Genomic DNA, 19,454 nt, shown 5'->3' with positions numbered 1-19,454 from the left:
TCATAAACATTTGAAAACTTAGTATTTCATAGCGACACATTTTATGGGATGAATGGTGTTTTTTTTTAATTCAAATGCACAGGAATAGCTGCATTAGGAATTTGGTTATTCACAGCTGGTTAATTTTTAAAATGCAATCGAAGCCTGAGGACACTTTTCAAGAGTGTTACGCAATAAAACTGTTTAAAACTTTGAAAAATGGTACAAAACCGTTCGAAATTATTTACATTCTTTGGGACAATCTTGCATGAATAGAGCATTATTTTTCGAGGGAAATAATAGATTCAAGTAAGGTGATGAGTCTCGAAGGAAATCTGAGAAATGTGGGAAGTAAGATAAGCTGAGTTGATCGGCCCAAATAAGAATTTAACATATAAGAAGTGTCGAGTATCTACTGAGGCAATATGTCCACAGGTTGATTTCATTGTGGACATGGTATATGCAATTATAAACAATACAATAGAAATGCTGAGGAGTTGCCAGAAGATTGTCCCAAGAGTTCTCCATCATTCTTGTGGATATATTTGGCAAAGCTCGGTATTAATATAATTATTCAACTTTATCAGATCTTGTTCTATGTAAGCAGAACTTAAAGCCTTAGCTTCAAAAAAAAATGTAGAATTGTCGTTATAAGGCAATTGATGAAATAAACTTGCACTTTACACAAGAGAACTTCCATATGTTGGTACCCACAGTTTCACATTTGTACTATCAATAAAAGTGGCTACATAAAAAAGGAAAGAAACTTATTGGAAGCACTGTATATATACAAAAAATATCTAGATAAAGGATATATCAATCACTGACAGCACTCACGATGTTAGTAAATATGCTATATATTCTTGAACAAGTAACGTGTTTTTAAATTCACCTCTTTTCCATCGTAATATAAAAGGAAGAATATATACATATAAAAATATAAATTATAAAACCTTGATTTTTTCGTTGTACGCTAGTTTACATCCAATAAGTTACACTATTTATTTTTTATGTATCGAAAATATACTTTGTCATCAATAATCTGATTTTACATTAGACGTAAAAGTGTTTACATGTGTCTTTATTTACAATTTTTTCGTCAATTTCGCGGAACTTCTAAGGACGTTTTTAAAACAAAATTTGGTGTGAAAAATACTGACAACGGGTAAATAAGTTGATAAGCAGAATCCATTACTTCATCACTGTAAAAATAGAAATTGAACAGACATACATTTCTCGTGTAATTTAAGCATGCACCTGTATTGGGAATTGACTAAAATGTTTTAGAAATATAACAGGAATTATATATATATATATATATATATATATATATATATATATATATATATATATATATATATATATATATACATATATATATATATATATATATTTTGATGTGTGTGTGCGTGTGTTTGTGTGTGTGTGTGTGTGAAGTTATCGGTGCGTGTGTGTATATATATCTATATTTTATATGTAACAAATATCAAAAACTCCAAAACAAAAATAATCAATTTTTTATTGTTGTAACAGGTGTTTTCTATATCAAATTTTAGAGATTAATATTCATTTATGAAAGAGTAGAAACGTACGGTGCAGGGATTCCAGATTTGTCTATAACAAGTTATAGAAGTTAAAAAACAAACATTATCTATTTTGTAAAAGCTGTTGATTCATTAATCGAAAATATCTCTAAATGTTTTCGCTTTCTTTAAGATTAGAAGTGTAAAGAAGGAAACTGCGTGAGATAGTATGAAAAAGTTTTGTGGAGTCCTTCTTCCTATCTTAATAAACATATATATATATATATATATATATATATATATATATATGTATATATATATATATATATGTGTGTGTGCATGTGTGTGAGTGTGTGTCTATGTGTGTATGGTGTGCGTGTAAACAAACACGATGCTTGCAACGTGGGTACGCTATTTGAAGACATATTTCAACAAATACCTCTGGCTAAAATAATTAAGAGAAATATTTTAATATAAAAATAATCTTACAATAAAAATATTCGAAAAGCTTAACTCAATTAGATGATATAAAAAATTAACTTGCCTTAACAGTAGTATGTCAAATGCTTACGTTATTTTGAGTATACATATTTTTAATACATGAATTTTATGTCATTTCTTAACTACTATTTAATTTTCTTATGCTATCGCAGGTAGCACTCAGACCCCTTGAAAATTGTCCTTAATATAATAGGTGATAGAGGTTATATATGTAGATTCGTATAATTAGAACTAGATACAATGTTTGACTAGTGATTTCACATGTGATAGACTAAATATCCGGAAACAAATTTAATATATGAACTTGCCACTTATCGAAAAGATGTGTTAACAAAAATATTATCATTAAGATAACACTGATGAATCATGGCTTTATCTTGTGTCCTTCGTATATTAGTAGGTGAGCATTTTAGTTTTTTTTTTATATTTCATTAAACAAATAGTGAGTTTCTAAACATTTATCTCTTAATCTATTAATCTAAATATTTATCTCTTCTTTCTCTCATTATATATACACAATATATGTATATATATATATGCTTATATAGACAAGTATATATATGTATTGATGGGTATATATATATTCGTCTATCTATCTATCTATCCATATAAATATATATATATATATTTATATATATATATATTATATAAAGCTGAACATATGGGTGTGTGTCTGGTCACGAATAGGTTCCTATATGGTTGACTATTTAAAAAGAAAACTGACTAGATATAATTCTAGAAAATGTATCGAGGCACAGGAAGGGTTTTGTTTGATCTGGCAGAATTATGGTCCATTAAAATTGTGGAGTCTGCGGTCGCGCCTGGTCGACAAAGTATGGAAATAAAATTTAAAAAAATTAAAAAAAAACGTTTACAAGCGTTTTTGATATAGATGTACATAAGAATAATTTGATAAGTATGTTTTAACTTAAATAGGGACGGTATAATAAAATCCTGGGGTCTGCATTCGCGCCTGGCCTCCATAGAATGGAAATAGGCACACAATGTATTAAGCACCTTTTATATCTATCTGCGTAAGTTTACTTTAATAATTATGTTTCAGTTTGAAGAAATATGGTATAATACAATTATAGGGGTGTTCGTTCGCACCTGACCTCCATAGAATGGAAATATGTCAGAAAGTTTAACAAGGTTTTTTTTTTAATATAGATCGATCGAATATTGGGATAAGTTTTTCAGTGTGAACAGGTATGGTAAGATAAATTATGAGGTGTATCTATTTAATTTTTACTTTCATCATATTTTGCTTTGGTTTTGATACCCCCAAATTCGAAGCTATCTCTTTATTACCCTTTATTTCATAACCTATCATACTTTCATAAATCAGTCCATTTTCTGTAGGCTGTCTTTGAACGCAGTCGACGACGGATACTTTTGCTATTATACATATATATATATATATATATATATATATATATTTGTATATATATATATTTGTATATATATATGATAGTATATATATATATATATATATAAGGAGGTATATATATATATATATATATATATATATATATATATATATATATATATATATTTATATATATATATATATGCATGTGATGGTTGTATCGATTCCTTGACGTGAATTCAATAACCCTCAGAGATTATTAAACAGTTAAATGCAAAACAGACCTAGCATATATTATGTATTGTATACACACATGGTTGGCTACATATACGCATGAATGGATCCTAATTCAATGATATCACCTAATCAGAGCTAAAAACATTTTTTTTTTTTTGGTAGTGTGCGATTTTATCCTTGAATCGGCATTGCATCGAAACCATCGGAACATGTATTCATATACGTCAGGAATAATGTTTTCAAAGAAAACAACTATATATATATATATATATATATATATATATATATATATATATATATATATATATATATATATATATATCCGTTATTAGTATTTAGTTCAGATGAACATATACCTGCTTAAACAAAAATCTATTGATCGAAATAACATATGAATCAATGCACCTTTTCCAACACAATCGTATGTATTTATTCAAGTGATGTAAAACTTGGCTTTTCGTAGCGTTTTTGATATCGCCTAGGGTGTTAAAGCTTTTCGGACGCAGAAAGTAGTAGAGATGAAGAAGTATTGGTCGGAAAATAAGAGGTTTGTAGAGCATAGTCGTGGAGTAAGTTTACCAATTCGTTCAAGTACATCATGTTCGGTTTAACAAAGTCCAGTTAAACATTGTTTTGAAAGAGAATTATACTTTTTTTCTGTTTACTGATGCTGGGAGTTGTTGTCGATGTTTCTGATGAATTTCATCCATTTCTAGCAGTAATGCACGGTCGTAGTATTTTCACTTGCATTCTAAAGAACTGAAATGGATGAGTCAGATCGCAGACAAGTACACAGTAGCATGCCCTGCATTTGGTGCAAATCTGCCTTCGTGAAATGTTGTGCATTTATCAACAGAAGTTAGCGCCGTCAGTTGTATTACATAAAACACATTCTATCGTTAGTCAAAGTCCGATAAATGGGTCGTTATTTTTACGCAAATATGAGAAGACGGTCCCGTTACATGTTAATAAGAAGCACATTCTCGAACGGATTATATGCTTTTGCTAAAGCTCTTAATTGGTCGTTGTGAACATCCGATGGTCGACCATTACGTTCATTATATTTAGACTCTTGTCACACCAACAGCATTTCTGAAACCACATTTGTACGAAACAATTATCTGATATTGCGAGCTGTCACAGCAACAGTTAGGCCTAGCTGTAATTTAAATAAAAATATGTGCGAAATTACATTTTTCCATTTTTATTTCCATCAATCCAGGAAAGAAAGTAACAACTGGGTTTAAACTTTTTTAATCGGATTGATTGGATATAGCTAAAAACGTTATTTATCAGAAATATTGCAGATACGCTCTTCAGAATATGCGCAACATAATGGGTTCCATCCGAAATAAAGCTGGGTCTAATAGTAAAACATTTATCATTGTTCTTTCTTATTCGCGAAGGGCTACCGCGATTCTTTCGTACATTTTGCTGATATTTTTTAGACTTTTATGATATTCACATGTGGAACAGTTATCTTACCAAGTTGTTGTGATAAGCAAACTCTTATAAATTATTTCATTTTACCGGCTAATTTATTCCATTGTAATTAATCAAATCTATTTCAAATAAAAAAACACTCAATTGACAATGAAAATATCATTATATCATATAAAGTATACGACAATGTTTCTGTGCAAGCACAATCATGCATTTTTTTAACAAACGTAACCAGCATATCTACCCGTGTTATGAAGTGAACATTAATCTCACGATCACTCCGCTGTTTTATCTCTAACTTGCAATGAGCAGTGCCAGATTATGTGATTAATACGTGGATCTTGGAGGCGGTTCCTAATCCACCACTGTGTTGGCATATGTAATGACCAACTCATATAACTGTTGTGTATTATAAAATCTTAAAAAAAGTTTCAATTTCATCGAAGTTTTTCATTCGTTTGGTCTCATTTTTATTATTCACTACTTTGTTAATAAAAACACTGTATTGAGTAAAATAGTTATCATTTATGCCAAGAAATATACCTAAGTTCGAAAAACACAAAAAATAGGGAATTTTCAGGATGAAAGTAATATTTAAGGCGAATTCTTCATATCAGTTTTTAACAGATGTACATTTTCACGATGGAACTTCTTAGTGCATGTCAGGATAACAGAATGGCCAACATATTTTTGTTCACATACACTGGTAGCATGAGGTAGCTCGGAGCAACATATCTCATTCTCTAAGCAAAACATAATCGAACATTAAATATATATCAGGGTGTCACGTTTTCTAGAGATACATTGTTTCGTCAGTTCTCCTAGGGAAGTGCTGTGAACGAGCGATATGTAGACAACGTATAAACTGTTATCCTAAACTAAATTTCTTCGCTTATTTGACAATTTGAAAAAATAAATTAGAACAAACATAATTATTACCTATTAGTCTGTTTCCCTCTCAGAAAATTTTCATTGATAAAACAATCAAATAACCAACATAATTTCTTTGTTGTTTTTAAACGTGGGAGGTTGATTTGTCTAATTAAACATATAGGGCGATAGACAAGGGGAAAAATACAACACCGTCACAATAGCGATGGCAGATGCAGTGGACGAAAATGCCAGCACGTAATCACCTGCATATATCTATAAAAATCCATTTTGTTCATTCGGCTTCTTGGTCGCTTATGGGTAAAAGTTGGTAACGCGTAGATATGAGGTATGGGTGTTTGTATTATTTGTATTATTCGTATTAACCGTAAAAGTGTTCTCATCTTGAGTGTACAGAAGGCCTCTGTCAATGTAACCGCCTCCATTAGTCAGGTGGAAAAGTCGATATGTTTTGACAGGAAAAAAGGGGCAGATTTGCATTCGTATGTTTCGAATGTTTTGCTTTTGCTTGAATTAAGTAATATAATGAAATAAAATTATGTTGCTAAAACGTATTGCATCTGCTACTAGTCTCTCGCTCCTGGACAAGCTTCAAAAGAGACTCGTCAATCTGATAGGCCCTGAACTGGCATCTAAGCTTCAGCCTCTGCCCCAACAATGTTTCATCCTTCTGCCTATCCTACAAGAATTTTAATGGTGAATGCTCAGACGAACTGCAAGCACTTGTGCCCCCACGGCGTAAACACCCTTGACAAACCCGACAGGCAGTTGAATCCCACCCTCATACAGTAAATAGATTTAACACATATTTCTACTCCAGTAGTTTCTTCCCAAGAACCGCTAGACTTTGGAATCCCAATGCAGGTCCCTGCTTCCCTAACTGTGCTGACGTGCAGAAGTTCACGTGTAACGTGAACGGACATCTTGCTGCCCATATACCTACATAGTGCCCCAGTAGCTGTTGTCACTGATAGTAGCCCAATACACCAAAGTGGCAATGTGCCTTGATTGGGGGAAAAATGTAAAAAAAACAAACACTTAGAGTTATTTTGAATTCTATGGAAAGTGTTTCTTTTAAAGAACTTCAAATCTGTGAAATTCCCTAATAACATACGTTGAGAAAAATGCTATTATTTTCAATACGAGTATCATTATTGCAATCCCCTTCTTTAGAATATTACACTCGAACTAAAATTCAACTCATCAAAATAACTCTGATAATTTACTAGAGTTATCCTTTAATTAATTAGTGGATGAATAAGACAAATAATTTGCTGGAGAGAAATAAACTGTGAGGAAAATATTAAGTAAATAGAAACCAGATAAGTGAATTGAAAATTCCTAATTAAAGGAAAATGCACAACGAAACAAAGAATTAGGCCTACACTGTTTTTGTAAAACAACTGGTATTTATTTACATGTGTTTTTCCAGAATAATGCACTGCCTCTTGTTCGAAAGTCCACTCACACTCCAATGTGCATAACAAGAATAGGCCATATGGAACCTGTAGGACTCCGTTTTACTTCGTCTGTTTTAGCATGCGCCTTTTCCTGTCTCTCTTTGGTCACCTGCTTCACCCGTCTTTGTCCTCTTTTTTCACTGTTTCTTGGTGGGATATCATCTCGGGCATTTGCTTACATCTAGTGTACACGCTCTGTTACACATAATTATACGCAGTCAAGATTGTATTTAAAGGCTGACTAGATAGTAAATTATTATATTTAAATGTTATACGTTTGTTCGTCACATACAATATGGGTTCACAAAATGGGATGTTCATATGAAATAAAATCAACTAAGAAAGTATGATACGAATAAAAAGTGAATCCTTGTGCTTATCTAATTCTTTACTTTATAAGAACGTAGCTTATCGTACATTACTAAAGGTCGACCATCTTGTACAGTCCAGGCTCAGCGTCTCTTAATTATATGAATCATACCGGAACCTTGGTGTCAACCTATGTCGTAAATTACTACATTTTAAGATACCTCGATAAAAAGCAGCCTATGTGAGAACACAATTATGTCGCGTATGTTGCACACACTTGAGACTTGGAATTAAACCGACTCTTGAAAAGTCTAGTATATTTTTGCATCAGATAGCAATATTTGGCTGCACCATCGGCGAATGTGACCCTCTTGAAAACTCATGTGAAGCTGAGATGATCCCAATTAGAGTAAATACCACCCAAGTAGAAAGAAAGCACTTTCAAATTTAAGAAGAGGAACTACTAAAACAAATACATATTGACTTTCATTGTTTATGTGATTTCTTTTACAAGAAATTTAACCGAATGACTCCATTAGATGAATGTTGATCCCATAAAAGACAATCGTCTAAGATGAGCAAACAAAAAAAAGAGTATAAAATGCGAATGGCCACACTGTGATAGTGTGATGTAATGTTTTCTGCCAGAAAATTTACTGGAAGACTGAATTATATTGACTTTAGACTCAGAAAAAAAAGAATTATAGGGAGTTTGAAAAATATATAATATAAGGAAAATGGTCGCCCTTGCATAAGCTGATTGCACTACTATTTTGTTTTAGCAGTGAAACTAACTGAAGAAATGTATTGTAGGTACTTTGTCCTCAGAAAAACAATGGTAATGGGTTTAAAGTGTAAGTGAAAAAAGAAATCTTATTGGGCATAGGAGTAGTCTCTGTTGATAAGTACTGAATTTTATATTAAATATTGAAGTGCACAATAATACATACATAATCTTCTTGCATAAACATATTAGAACCTTTGCAGGATTAGTGCACGTTGCATACAATTTAAGTTCTTTACAGGTGAACCGATAGTGGAAAAATACCCTTAAAAAACTTGTTGGCTTTGCTAAGCAATGAAGTAACGTAACCCGGTGTCTGTCAGGGACGAATAATTGCAAACCTGCTTTAATATGGGTTTGTGATGAGGGAGTAACGAAAGAACAATTTAGACAGAAATGTTTTCTTTGAAATCTGTTTGAGGTAACGGGGGGAGGTAACACAATCCTCTTGGTCGGAATTAATATTGAACTTAGAACATTATTTTGTGAACAATACTGAACAATTCACGCATGCTTCGCTAAATTCATTTGTTTGATTAATGACTAAAATATAAATAAGGAACAAATTCAGCAGAACAGATTTGGGGGTCGATAATTATATTAAATAATAATAATGTTTTGTGAATGAAAATAATTATCTTGAGAGAATGGTATAAGGTTAATTCTTCTAAGCTTGGGAAACAATATTGTTCTAAATTTCAATCCCATATGTTTAATTAGTGTTAGAAAATTTCGGTTGAAAGTAACTTTATTAATATACACATGTGATTTAACCAAATTGGAAAATCCGGTTGATTTTAATTTTGAAGTTTCTTAATTGAATCGGTCTTCGGCCATTCCACCGCTACTAAACTATAGAAGGTATGCGAGAGCGAAAGTTGACACTGTAGTTGAGCATTCAATTTGAGTCTGAACTAGACCCCCGCCGCCGCTACTCCCACTCTCACTGACCAAAGGCGACTAAAATCGATCAAAATGTGACACGCTATTGTAAATAGTTGCTTAAATAATAGTATGTTTTTATTAAATTCCACTGTATAATAGCAAAACATTTTAGTCAGAACGTGTATTTAATAATTAGTTCTTGTAGAACCAGGAACCGACGACTGCAGTTTTATTTTTTTGATTGCCGACGGATTTAGTGAGTTAACTACAACACGGAGCCATCCATTTCATTACATTTCTTCCGGGATAAAGAGACAGCTACCCCAACACCGGATCCAGAATGCGGCCCGGTAAAACGTGTCACCTCGAATACTTTGTGCTTGTTTCTTTTGTTCCTTTTCTTCGTTTGTAAGATTTTTGTATTTTTACTTGCGACCCATTGGAAAGAACGGGATGAAAATAAACGTCATCATATAGGCAGTCAAGGCCAGGCTACTGAATTTCTATGTCGTGAAAATCAAAACTGCCTCGAACTACACTTAAATATACCCCTTGGAGACATCGTCGGTTTATGTTTGCTACCGTCTCGCCCAAACATAAACCTTTGGAACTGAATAATGCGAAAAATCTGGTTACAGAATAAATGTTCAGATTAAAATACAATAGTTTTCTAAACATTACAACGCAAATTGCAATCGATTTCGTTCATTCGTGGGAAATCAAATGAGATATGAGATACATTACATTTGAAATGACATTCTAATTCGTACACACACACACACACACACACACACATATATATATATATATATATATATATATATATATATATATATATATAAATATATATATATATATATATATATAGTCAAGCCAGGGATTGCTTGTGTTTCAGGGTATGAATCTATCGACTGTTGTTAATCGTGACCCCCTGCATCGAATATTCCCAAACGAATTAAACACTAGTGTCTGCAGGTATTAAATTATTATAGTATATAATTATGTAAGCCCTTTTTAGCAACTCGTTTCTTATTGTTAAGCACTTTCACTTTAATAACGTCGGTCAATTTTTCGTTTATGCATAGATACTCTTATAACGATTAGATCAATCTGACTGAAGTAAAAAAAAAATAAAAATAAAATGTTTAAATACAACGTAATTTCACGCGGTTTATGGTAGGCGAATTGATAAGGCCTTTGCTATTGAAGCCAGAAATGGCTTCTGTTTAATATACTTTCATAGAAATATCTCTGTTATGTCACAATTTTTTTTCTGTACGTAACAAGCATCACACGCATACATTAATTCCGCAGCTAATATAAGATATTGACCCAACGAGTGACGAGTAGTCTAGTATAATTATATTAATTTATACCTGTGCTATCCTGGGTGGTTTCACAGGTTTATTCATGCTATTGAGCCACATATCATATCGTAGGAAATTTGCATGTTTAGTTATTATTTCTATTATTTATACTCTTTACATTATTCCCTATTGTTTATTTTATTCAGATAAGTATAAGTTTTTTTTCTATTATCTGAATAAAAATTAAAAACAAAAGTTTAATTTTTATTCTTAGATATATGTTTCAGCAAAATGTAAGTCTGATTCTTAATTACATAATAGGTTTCTCCATAGCAATATTTTAAACCCACGAAGCAAAATTACGTAGTGCAAAACGCATACAAAATTTGCAAAATCTGCATGAGAATTTAAACATACAGTAAGCGAGTGCGGGGCTTAGATTTAGTCCTTTAAACCGACGAACAATTAAATAGTCAGTTATATTAAAGAAGTTCGCGCGGGAATGATACCGTTTTTTTTAGTTAAGTATGTTAAACAAAGTATTTGTAAGCAACAGACCAAACATTTCAAAAAGGCAATAACAGATAACTGCTTGTGTTGAGTTTATTAATGACGAGATAAGCAATTACGTTTCTTCATGAGTGTCTATCACTACGGGCTCGAACATTGAAATCATATAAGATAGTTGGCTGGTCTTGGATATACATGTAAATTTGTCCCTACAAAGATGAGTAAAGTCTTTGTTTCCGCTCCTAAGAGGAATACTCTTAGGAGCGGAAACAAAGATGAAGTGTAGGAGCAGAGTAATTAAAACAATGTGGGTATTGTTTTTTTTTGCAGCAGCACACAGGGATATAAGTCTGCAATTTATATAAATGGACAGTTAAGTCAATATCATTGCTGAACGACAATACCTCGCCAAATAGATGTTTTTCAAAACTTGATTTTCCTTTACATTACAAGGTAAATTTCCATTCAGCAAACTTTAAATGCCTTGTGTCAGCAAACCTTGTGCTACTCCAATACACGAGCTAAGATAGCGATTTTTCGTTCAGTGATCTTTTTAGTAATCTTGGAGATTTCTCGCATTCGAAGGTGCAATGGATATATTTGGTCCATATGTTTTATCCTTCCTTTCGATTTCAATGATCTGCAGGATTCCCAGATAGCTGCAGCTGACGTTAGGAGCAATACAAGTAAGCATGATTTAGATCCACTTTTATACCCTTTTCATGGGAAAGAAGAAATCATGTTAAACCTAAAACGGGGGTTACTTTGCCATGAAAAGAGAACAGGAATTTAATAATTACTTTTGTGTAAAATACCTATGAGCAATATTAATATACGAGCTTGAATTTATTTCAAAGGCACCAAGATGCATCCATGCGCCGGTGCATACTGTATGCTGCAAGCCTGGCAGCCAATTAATGCTAAATTCCTTTTAGTTTAAGCTTTGCTTGTGAAAGCTAAGTTTATGTTTCTTGGAACAGGTAACCACGGCATCGTTTTTATCTTATTTTTAATCTCATAAAGTCTAATGTAGCAATCACGGATTTCGAACGCATTCGACCCTGGTAAAAATGTTGCTTTTTATTTAAATTAATTATATGAAACGCGAGCGTCTGTTCCAATTGCGATACATTAGCTTTTGTGATATATTGTTTCTGGTTTTCTTATAAACGTTATTCTGCAATATAACGACGATTGCACTCAGACACAGTCAAAATTGAGTTCGTGAGAAAATCTTGCAACTAGTAAGCAGATCGACTGAGAACATCCATTTGTACTTGATAATAAACCATTGTTTGTTTCTTGACTTTCTGACCGGATCAAAAGCCTGGCGAGTAAAAGTTTTAATTTAGTATGTGTTATCTTGATTTGCAATACCTACGTCATGAAATTAACTCTAAAACTTTACCTCGGAAGCAATCACCTATTATGAACCCTGAGAATCAAGTACAAACACTTCTTATAGGAACGCAGTAAAATTCAATTTTCTCAACTTTAATGTATTTTAATAACCTATTCAGAATAATATTTAACTTGCGCTAGTCAATTAGTAAACTAAATTTTTGTAGAATATAATTGCGTTATCTCACCTTAATAAATAATATTTAAACATCCATGATTACATAATAATGCAACAATTCCTGACATTATATTAATTGCTTAGCTAAAAATATAGATGGCATCACTAATCAAGCGAAGAGCTTGAAATATCTAACATATTCGACTGACACCTTATTTCGATATCTTCAATTATTCAAAGAACTGAACAAATAACAAGGATATTTCTATATCTCTGACATTTTCTATAAAATAAATATCGTTTAGATTGGATTTTCAATTGTCTAAAAGTTCACATACATAATAATTCCATTTACATGATCATTAAACCTTTACAGTATAAGGTATATGATAATGATGTCTTAGAAGTCTTAAAATGAAAAGAGCAGAACAATCGTGTTATACATCTTTCTATAGTCTTCTCAAGTGAAGTTCACCAATTGATTTTACACATAATCTATATAAACATACATTTAACACACTAGTATAATAAGACCATAGAACAAAATCGAAAATAGATTGATGTTTCAATTGTTTTAAAAATATTACTTATTTATTTTACATAAAATTCGTATCTTTTTATATTATCTGTTCCGTATATAAGCTTAACTTCAAATATTGAGCTTTTGGATTATCAGAGTAAGTCTACTTTTAAACAAGTACTTAAATTCGATTTAATTCTATTATATATATATATATATATATATATATATATATTATATATATATATATATATATATATATATATATATATATATATATATATTCTCGATACCGTCTTAAAACTCACCATTTCGTCGCGCTCCTGGCGACTGCTCAATCTTTTCATTTAAAAAAAAAATACTTGCGACTCACTTTTCCTCGTTGAACTAATCCCTGATAAATGCCACACAATTCTGCTTTTTTTAAATTACTTCGGAATATTTTTAATTAAAGGGATGTGTTTGAATTAATTTTTTAATATTAAATTCTGTACTTTTTACGAAGATTTTCTTTTTTTACCGTCTTTGGATTTTCGAATCGTCATTGATTTTCAACAGATTCACGTGAAATTATGTTTCATTTTTTTCTTTACGCCCTTTGCTTTTCACTGTTTTTACATTTTTACGAAACTACTGGCGGGGGGCACCCGGCGTTGCCCGGGTATTTGTAGGTGTGTATTAGGGGGATAATTAATAATCCTGCTTAAATATTATAAAAAATACGATGTAAAAAAAAAATCCATAACAAAAACGGAGAAAAAAATGGCATAAATAAACTTGTGTATGGGGGGGTAAACTACAGAATAAGCGAAGTAATAAAAAAAACGTTTGGTTGGGAGGAGGGATTGAACCCGGAAGCTTTGACGCGGAGGTGGAAATCAATGCCGATAGTTAACGGTCTCGGCCACGAGTGAGAGTAATTGATTAATGTGTTAAGTTAAAGCTTATAAAGCTAAAAGAGGGTTGATTGACAGGACGACGCTAAATGAGGTCATCGCGAGCTCATTATTTTTAGTTTTCACTTTCCACAGATGATGGTGGGAAGGGGGGGAGCAGAGCGAATACCTAGAACCCAACCTTTTTCATTGTATTTATACTAAAATGCAGGACAAACCGGTCAAAAAGCGAAATAGCGCGAATCTCATAAAAGTCGACGTAAATAAATCTAGAGACCATCCGCGTTCCCAAATCCTACATATTATGATATAGGACCTATATAAACAGTTGTAAGCGATAGTAACGAACCCGGGAGCGTGTGCGAGAAAAGCCTTTTGAAGACATACATGAAATGGTCACACACATTTTGCCTTTTATATATACATAGATGATCTACTTAATACTTTCAGCTCATTATATATTTTACAAGCAAAATCTTACTCCACATTTTGCTAACGCCAGCCTCCGATGAAAAGGAAAGTAAGTCTTTCGAGATTTCGAGGATTAAGGACAATCTATTCTCTTTGTGTTTCCTTTCCGAAAATAAATATGCTTATAACTCTTGCTACAGTATTTTTAAACATATTTTATTGAATCTTGCGCAGACAACACACGGTTGACCCTAAGGGAGAAGTATTAATAGCTTATCACCTAATAATTTACTGGTTGCCATTTTTCACTTGTTAAAATCTACCCACAGAAATATCCACAGCATAAATATCACGGCCTTACCAAAGATCATTTTTCATAACCCTAGTTGAAAAAATGAAGCGATTAATTTTTTCAGTGAATTGTTAAGAACGTCCCGTCATCTAAACACTCCGTACTGTTAAGAAAATGGAATAATTATTTAGAATATGTTTTAAACTACAATTTAAATCAAATGAGTGAGGGTAATGCATTAATAAAATACATATAAAGTGTAAAGGCAGAATTATGTTTTTTTTTTAATAATATCGACCAAAGTTCGTTTTTTTATTTCAGGAACTTATTTTGGTAGGACACAATTTAGATTTCAGGGTCGCAAAACAAACTCGTTATTGATATTGAAAATGTACGTTTGTTTATTATTTAATTTGAACACATTTCGATTTAGGCTTAATTATTTCGAAAGGAAAAACGAAAAAGACGTGTTTAAAATATATATTATTATATTTCAAGTGGCTGCAGTGAATTTAAACATATTCGTTTTATCTGTTTTAATTTGTTTTTCTATTAAGTTGGTGGAAAATAATGGCATTTATTGGACGTTAACACCAAGGTCAATAGCATTATTTTTGCGTCAATTTAATATTTCACATACAAATCCTATTTGAAATTTTTATTAAAATATGGTAATACTCCAGTGTTGTATTAAACCAAAAAATAGTCCATACACTTTAATTCTACACATTCTTTACGAAACATAACCACGTAAATTTTCAAGTTTTTCTACTTAATAAAAAATACTTTTCGGAAAATAAGTGTCAATTTTTTATTTTTTTTATTTTTAGGGAGTAATTGTTTTTAAGCAGTGTTTTTCTTCTAAAATTCTACTTTTAAAATCAGATAACCTACAAAGATTAATACGAGTAAATAAGAAACCCCTTTAAAGGTTTTCGTTCTTTGTTCATCTATCTTATTGTGTTAAAATAATTTTGTTATTTAGAAAGTCATTCTTAATATGGGAAGGAGGTTGCATTGTAAATGTTCTGTACTTTCACCTTAAAATTTAATAAACATACATTTCATAAAAATGAAATTTAACTTGAAAATACTATCGAAAATAGCATAGTAATATAGATGCACACACACTGGTTTTTCAAACTCTAAGCACTAAACACTCGTTTAAAATGGCACAGCTACATCAAGCATGACTCTCTTTATGGATAAATTAATTTTATCGAAGGAGGAGCTAAATCTGCTAAAAATGTCAAAACTAAACACTACTATGCCTCTTATTTGGGTTAGTCTCCTCTCTTCAATGTATCTTATTCAACTCTACAAAGTTTTTCATTATTTCTTATAACTAACGCTTATTTTTTACGTATCAAACTGGAAGATTGCCTAAAACAGTTTCCTTCAGTTATATATATATAGTCAGACTTATGCAAGATATTTGTGGTTATCTCGTGTTTTATATACGTACCTATTATTGAGTTTTTGTAAGCCAATAAGCTTTCTTGTATCAACTGCGCCCTTCCTAATCAGCCAGCGAGCAGGCATTTACCGGGCAAATGACTATTTGACCGCCTGTTGACCTGTTACTTTGTTGTGTGCTATTTAGCTTGGATATCTAATGTCTTGACCGTTGTTAAATCTAAGTATCTTTTTTATGTTAGTTTATATATATATATATATACACACATATATATATACATATATTTATATATATAGAAATATGTGTATATATATATATATACATGCATATATATGTATGATAGTGTATGCATATGCATGGTTATTCATTTACTTATCTATTTCTTCATGTTCTATTGCTTATGTTTGTTTTAAAATTATTTTGTATTTGTTTAATTTTTATCCTAGAGTAAAATTTATCAGTTGTTTGCTATTTCTCTCGTACAGTTTAATAGATGCTGGGGTTTCTTAAAGTTTAGAATAGGGGAGTTTTCATGATTGCATAATCTACATGAATTGTCTAGGTCTGCATGGGATTGCATTTCCTTTTTTTTTACATTCGGCTACCGGCGAAGGTCGGCTTTCCTTGAGTTCCCAGTATTTATTTGCTAGTGTTGTGGTCAGCGATGTTTTTTCATTATTGAATGTACTTTTGTGGTCATAATATCGAGTATTAATTTTATTTGAGTATATGAAGTAGGTATACTTAGATCCTGAAATAGTTTAGCTCTCTCAAAAGAATTAATTTCATCACACCAAGAATAGATATAGAAAGGGTTTATTTCGAAACATCACTAAAAACCATCACCACACCTAGCAAGCATAGATATATTGTTAACTTAATTCAAAAAACAGATAAACTAATGTCACAACCAAAACTACACAAAACGTTAGAGACGTAAACACCTCTAATAAAATATTTGTAAAAACAGATAAAACTGTAAACTTTTATAAAATAGATAAACAAGAACATAAACTAATTGCAGAAAACATTCCAAAAATACAAAAAACTGTATACACATGAATGCGACTACATAGATATAATAAATACTGAAAGTAAACAAATTACTGATGAATTAAAAATAAGCGATAATGTTAGCAAATTGACTCCTAGAGAGACCTATGTTCTGCTCAAAGACCACAGATGGGAGTTCAATAATACTCTTAGCACCCGCTTGATACACCTAACTAAAGATGAAATAGGTAAAATTAGCAAATCAATACTTTCTAGAGTAAGTACACATATCAAACAAGACCTAGAATAAAACCAGTGGGCAAATAATGCCGAATAAATTGCATGGTTTAAAAATATAGGAAACAAAAATAAATGTAAGTTTATACAGTTCGGCATCATAGACTTCTATTCTTCGATATCCTAAGAACTTTTAAACATTGCCCTGCAATTTGCCGAGGCATACACTGATATATCCTCGGAAGAAATCAACATCATTAAAAAATATAGAAAATCCGTTCTAATAAATATCAATAACAACTGGATAAAAACTAAAACGACACATTCATTTGATTTGGCGATGGGTGGGGGATTCAGCAGACGTATCATATCTTGTGGGATTATTCATTCTATATATCCTCACAAGCACATTTGATACTACAGATATCGGCTTATATGGAGATGAGGGACTAGGGATAATAAAACGCTCCAACAAAGTCAAGGGAGTAGTAGTTAACATGAATTAACAAACTCCCTGGACGTCACGTTAAATTTAGATTAAACCACATATGAACCCTACTTTAAAAATAACGCTACTCCAATATACGTAAACCCTAAGCCCAATCACCAACCACCAATTATAAAACATATTCCTAACTCGATCGTAAGTAGACGCAGCAATAACCCAAGCGATGAAAATGCATTTAACAGGTCAACCAATATCTATTAAACAGCCCTAATTCATAATGGATACAAAAATATTGATATCAGATATAAGAAACAAAATCCTAATAACTATAATAAAATCAAATATAGAAGAAAAAGAAATATAAACTGGTATACGGCGCAATATAATCAAATGTTAAAAACAAAAAAAAGCCTTATCGAAAAGCACTTTCTTGCAACCAACCCCTTGCACAACATTTTCAATCAAAATATCCTAAAGTTATCCTACAGGTCAACGAATATCTATGAAACAAACCGAAAGATAATGGATACAAAAATATCGATATCAAATGTTAAAAACAAAACTTAGCAAGTAAGTTCAAGATCTAATTGAAAAATACTTTCCCCAAACCCAACCCTTACACAAAATCGTCAATAAAAATACCGTAACGTTATACTACAGTTGTTGCGAAAATTTAGTGATGATAATTAAAACACATAATAATAACATATTACATAAAAGCAATGCAAACAACAACAAAATAATGAATATAAAAGTGGGCACCATCACAAAAATAAATCTAACACAACTTAATAATTTATGAATAGTAGAAATAATAATAATAATCATAATATTAATAATAATAATAAATAATAAATTATAAAAATTAAAATAATAATAATAATAATAATAATAATAATAATAATAATAATAATAATAATAATAAACAACGAAATCCGGACAACAACAACCATACAAGAAATAAACATACTTATAACGAACAATATAAATGCAACTTTAGACAGCACACATTTTGCCCACTTCAAAACAAATGTCGAACTAAAAACGTAGTTTACCAGGCAAAAATATTTGCGAAGGGAACCCTGAATAACAAGAAATATTACGTAGGTATGACTTCCTTAGATTTGAAAACTCTATATTATGACCACAAAATACATTCAATAATTAAAAAAACACCGCATGAAAACAACGCTAGCAAATAAATGCTGGGACCTCAAGGAAAGCGGATGTTCGCCGTTAGTCAAATGGAAAATAATAAGATAAGCCAACACATTCAGAGACCGACACGATCCATGCAGATTATGCAATAATGAAAACTTTTCTCTCCTATATTTTAGGACCCCCAACATCTATTAAATGTAGGGGACAAAATAGCGAACAACTGTGTTCACAGGATGAATTTTACTCTAGGATTAAGATACAAAAACATACAAAATAATTTTAAAACAAACATAAACAATAGAAAATTAACAAACAAATAAATAAATAAAATAAACATGCATATATAAACTATGATACATATA

This window comes from Euprymna scolopes, chromosome 32, assembly GCF_053919585.1.
Source record: "Euprymna scolopes isolate OS-2025 chromosome 32, ASM5391958v1, whole genome shotgun sequence".
Lineage (NCBI taxonomy): Eukaryota > Metazoa > Mollusca > Cephalopoda > Sepiida > Sepiolidae > Euprymna > Euprymna scolopes.
Note: the sequence above shows the minus strand (reverse complement) of the source record.